This window comes from Muntiacus reevesi, chromosome 10 (assembly GCF_963930625.1).
Source record: "Muntiacus reevesi chromosome 10, mMunRee1.1, whole genome shotgun sequence".
NCBI classification, from domain to species: Eukaryota; Metazoa; Chordata; class Mammalia; order Artiodactyla; family Cervidae; genus Muntiacus; species Muntiacus reevesi.
Genome location: NC_089258.1, coordinates 33,038,584 through 33,044,311, shown reverse-complemented (window position 1 = coordinate 33,044,311; position 5,728 = coordinate 33,038,584). Strand labels below are relative to the sequence as shown.

General features: G+C 36.5%; 1 non-coding gene across 1 annotated transcript; it reads right to left on the bottom strand.

Annotated features, from left to right (window-relative positions):
- Positions 1-1,269: 1,269 nt before the first annotated feature.
- LOC136143965 (U6 spliceosomal RNA) lies at positions 1,270-1,376 on the bottom strand. Its single transcript, XR_010658454.1, has one exon. It is a non-coding gene; the product is annotated as a U6 spliceosomal RNA (small nuclear RNA).
- Positions 1,377-5,728: the final 4,352 nt, after the last annotated feature.

Genomic DNA, 5,728 nt, shown 5'->3' with positions numbered 1-5,728 from the left:
ATTCCTGAGTCGGGAAGATCCGCTGGAGAGGGGATAGGCTACCCACTTCAGTATTTTGGCCTGGAGAATTTCATGGATTTTATAGTTCATGGGGTTGCAAAGAGTCGGACATGACTGAGCAACTTGCACTTTGGTTTTCTACTAAAGTTATTTTTAAGAGACCCCCGAACCCTGAATTCTTTCTTGATGGAAGCCTGTTCTTAGTCCTTCCAAGGCTCAAGCTTTCTGCTGCACTTGATATTTTGTCTTTGCTTGTGTGACATCACTAGATTATTTTCTGTTTTAATCTCTTTCCAGGTGCTTTTTTTTTTGTTAGTTTCACTTCCTCCCTAGCAGAAATGCATGTCCTTTTAAGATTTATTTTATTTATTTATTATTATTTATTTTAGTTGTTTATTTCTCTTTTTTTTTCCATTTATTTTTATTAGTTGGAGGCTAATTACTTTACAATATTGTAGTGGTTTTTGTCATACATTGACATGAATCAGCCATGGATTTACATGTACTCCCTGTCCCGATCCCCCCTCCCACCTCCCTCTCCACCCCATCCCTCTGGGTCTTCCCAGTGCACCAGGCCCGAGCACTTGTCTCATGCATCCAGCCTGGGCTGGTGGTCTGTTTTACCCTAGATAATATACATGTTTCAATGCTGTTCTCTCGAAACATCCCACCCTCGCCTCCTCCCACAGAGTCCAAAAGTCTGTTCTGTACATCTGTGACTCTTTTTCTGTTTTGCATATAGGGTTATCATTACAATCTTTCTAAATTCCATATATATGCGTTAGTATACTGTAATGTTCTTTATCTTTCTGGCTTACTTCACTCTGTATAATGGGCTCCAGTTTCATCCATCTCATTTTAACTGATTCAAATGAATTCTTTTTAACGGCTGAGTAATATTCCATGGTGTATATGTACCACAGCTTCCTCATCCATTCGTCTGCTGACGGGCATCTAGGTTGCTTCCATGTCCTGGCTATTATAAACAGTGCTGCGATGAACATTGGGGTGCACGTGTCTCTTTCAGATCTGGTTTCCTCGATGTGTATGCCCAGAAGTGGGATTGCTGAGTCATATGGCAGTTCTACTTCCAGTTTTTTAAGAAATCTCCACACTGTTCTCCATAGCGAATGTACTAGTTTGCATTCCCACCAACAGTGTAAGAGGGTTCCCTTTTCTCCACACCCTCTCCAGCATTTATTGCTTGTAGACTTTTGGATAGCAGCCATTCTGACTGGCGTGTAATGGTACCTCATGGTGGTTTTGATTAAAAATATGGAACGCTTCATGAATTTGCGTATCATCCTTGCATAGGGGCCATGCTAATCTTCTCTGTATCGTTCCAATTTTAGTATATGTGCTGCCGAAGCGAGCACAGTTGTTTATTTCTTATCCCCCAAAACTCATGCATTCTGATATCCTCAAAAATAGTCCTCCCATGTCATTAATTCCCTGATACATTTTTTTCAGCTCACATATCTCATTTGAATTCCCCATAGCTTCCCTGCTTAGAGTATATCTCTATCTGAATGTCCCACTTCACTTTATTTCTTTATGGTCAAGGTTTACCACTTTATGGTAAAACGTGAAATCACCAACTTTCTCTCAGTAGCCTCTTTTTTCTTCTTCAGTATCTCTATCATTTGTACCACCATTACCTGGTACTATTAGTTCCTTTCTTAGCAGTACCACCATTAATTCTAGCTTTCTTGGTTAGAAATCAAATATACTTATGAACCTCATTTTCAAAAAATTCTTAATCAATGTCAGTACATTTTTGTTTCTTTTTCTTTTTGTGTTTTATAATGCATACTAAATTCTTATGTATTATCCTAATCCAGGCCCATGCCATTTTTATAATACTTTCTTTGCTGAATTTGATAGCCTTATTCTGTTATTCATGTTAGATGAAATTAACAAGCATACATACATTAACAATCTAAAACATAACACATTTATCATATTGCTACTATGACAGGAAACTTCATTTTTTCCGTCTCCTACTATATAGTATTTCTGTTTGTCAGAAGTTGTTATTATGTGATCCCATTTTAGTTTTCCTTTCTTATTTTTACCTCTGCTTTCCGAAGACATATATTTGAATTAATATCATTGACTCTTTGTCATGTCATGTATTTTTTATATCTTTATCTTTAAAAAAAATATTATTTTTGGCCTCATCAGGTCTTACCTGTGGCATGCAGGATGTTCATTTGCGGCATGTAGGATCAAAGGTGCATGGACTCTTTGTTGTTGTGGGCTCTCTCTAGTGGTGCCTGGGCTCCAGAGCCTGCAGGCTGTGTAGTTTGCAGCAGGCAGGATCTCTGCTTGAGGCTCACTGGCTCAGTAGTTGTCACACATGGGCTTAGTTGCCTTGCAGCATGTGGGATCTTAGTACCCTGACCAGGGATTGAATCTGTGTCCCCGGCACTGGAAGGTGAGTTTTTAACTACTGGACCACCAGGGAAGTCCCTATATCTTTATCTTTGATTATTCTATGACTTTTGTCTCAGTGCTGTGATTTCTTTTACCACACTTATCTATATTAATCTCTCCTTCTTTAAACTTCCATATTAATCTGAACCGATACTGTGTTATTTTTGTTTTATCAGCACTGGTTTATTTTTAAAACATATTTTTCTATAACTGATGAGTGAGCTTTGGTTTCCCCTTTACATTCCAGAGGGAAGAAATAATGTCTTCTACTTAATCCTGCATATTATATCCAAAGTCAGAGCCTTAATTCCAAAGCACAAAGCTTCAGGAAAACAAATAGTGTCACAGCATGATGTTAGAAAATTCTTCAAATGATGGTTCTACACATTAGAAGAATTGGAATTCAATAACCAGTTGGGTAAACACAAGTAAAATTAAATTATAAGGAAAAGCTATTCAAGAGAAAGATCATGAGTATAGTAGTTTGAGGGAAATATTAAATCTCAGCTCAAATCTTTTTAAACAACTCAGCATTTCTAGAAGATAAAGATGTCATAATTATGACACAAATGCTTGGAGCTTGAAACACAATTCTGCTTCTATCAATATTTTTTAAAGGTAACTTACAAATGAAAACTAATTTTAGCTATAAGAAAAGATGCATTTGTACCTCAAACCTTACTTATTCTGGAAACAACCTAAATGTAAAGCCATAGCTTAGTACTAATGGAATCTGAGAAAATTTGTATGAGAGAAACATAAATGTGATTTATGTGGTAAATCTTAAAAATCACAACAGAATACATACTGGAGAAAATCCCTATCCTTATAATGAGTGTGGGAAAGCTTTCAGCCATATTTCTACCCTTACTCAACATCAAAGAATTCACACTGGAAAGAAACCATATGCATGTGTCAAACGTGGAAAAGCCTTCAGCCAGAGCACACATCTTATTGAACATCAAGGAACTCATTCTGGGGAGAAATCCTACCAGTGTAAGGAGTGTAGGAAAGCTTTTTGCCACAGCTCATCACTAATCTGACATCAGAGAATTCACACAGGAGAAAAACTGTACAAATGTAATGAATGTGGAAAAACCTTCAGCCACAACCCAGCCTTCATTCAACATCAGAAAATTCATACTGGAGAGAAACCTATGAATGTAATGAATGTGGAAAAGCTTTTAGTCAGAGTACTAATCTTATTCAACATCAAAAAATCCATACTGGGGAGAAACATTATGAATGTAATGAATGTGAAAAAGCTGTTATAGATCATCCTTTAAAAATCATGAGAGAATACAAACTGGAGAAAAACCCTCTCCTTGTAATGAGTGTAGGAAAACTTTCAGCCATATTTCTGCCCTTACTCAACAGCAAAGAATTCACACTGGAAAGAAACCATATGCATGTGTCAAATGTGGAAAAACCTTCAGCTAGAGCACACATCTTATTGAACATCAGGAAATTCACTCTGGGGATAAATCCTACCAGTGTAAGGAATGTAGGAAGGTTTTTTGCCACAGCTCATCACTAATCTGGCATCAGAGAATCCACACAGGAGAAAAAACCTATGAGTGTAATGAATGTGGAAAGACCTTTAATTGGAGTGCACATCTTACTGAACACCAGAGAACTCACACTGGAGAGAAAACTTATGTTTGTAAGGAATGTGGAAAAACTTTCAGCCGGAGTACATACCTTACTGAACATCTAAAACTACATTCTGGTGAGAAACCCTGTCAGTTTAATGGATGTCAAAAGCTATTTTGCTGTAGAACAGCACTAGTTAGACATCAGAGACCTCATATAGAAGAGAAGCCCTCCAGTGCAATGAATGGAGGAAATCCTTCAGCTTAAGCTCAGCCCTTACTAAGCATAAGCAAACATATACAGCAGAGAAACTGTATAAAAGTAATGAATATGGAAGAGCCTGCAGCCATAGGTCATCCCTAACCCTTGAGCCCTCGCAGTAGTGAAATTCTCTAGAATTGTTATGCAAGAAAAACCTCAGGCAAAATACTCGTTTACTCAGTATTATAATGTTTGTACTGAGAAGAAACACTGGAGAAACACATCAAATTTATTTTTTATTTTTGACTGCACCGGATCTTGCTGCCCACTGGCTTTCTCTAGTTGCAGCAAGTGAGGGTTGCTCTTTAGTTGCAGTGTATGGACTTCTCAATGCAGTGGCTTCTCTTGTTGCAGAGCATGGGCTTTGGGGTGTGCGGGCTTCAGTAATTGCAGCAAATGGGCTCAGTAGTTGGGGTACATGGGCCCTAGAGTGCACACACAGTCTTAGTTGCCTCGAGGCACATGGGATCTTCCTGGACCAGGGATTGAACCTGTATCACCTGCATTGGCAGATGGATTCTTAACCACTAGACCACCAAGGAAGTCTGAAACACTGTTTTTGTAATTCATCTGAAAAATGTGTTATTATTGATATAAAAACTTATAGTGGAAGTAGTCATCTCTAAAATTGAAGGTAATTTTTAAAAGACATTTAGGAAATTCATTTTAGAGATAATTTATTACAAAGGTATATATTTGTTTACGGTAAAAGTATTTTCAGATACACAGCAATCTTAGAGGGATGATAAAAATTGTTTATATATAATCTTTTTAGTGGTTCTCATTTTATTTTTAAATGTAGAAGCAACACCTTTATAGAGGGTTTGAATTTTAAATTTTGACAAGGTTAATTAAATAACCATAGACAAGAATGCTTTCCCTCAGAGATAATATGCATTATTTTCCAGTATTCATGGAATATTTTTAATGGACTATATACATGGCTACAAAGAAAATTTAAATAAGTTCTCCCTGAGAGAAATATACAAACCTTCCCTTTTTGTTTATGTTCCCTTATGTTTTGTTTATGTTCCCTTTTTGTTTTGGTCCCTTTATGTTTTTTACCACAATGAGATAAAAGAACAACAACTTAAAATAGTACCACAAAATTAGAAATTAGAAATAATTTTCTATTTATTTTTGTGCCAAAGAATAATTCTAGACACAGTTTTGAGGGCATTAGTCTCCTGTGGCCCCCTTTGCCTAGCAAAGCAATAAAGCTATTCTTTTCTACTTTGTAAAAAAGAATACATCCAAACAGAAAAATTCTGTTATTAGAAAATGATAAAACTAGAGCATAAGTATTCAATTTAAAAAGAGAGGAAACCAAATAACAATATAAGCCCAAGGAAAAGGAGTGCATTAATAGAGATGAAAGAATACATTAATAAGATAAGTACAAAAAGTGCATTTGATAAACCAATATATAAGCTCTAGC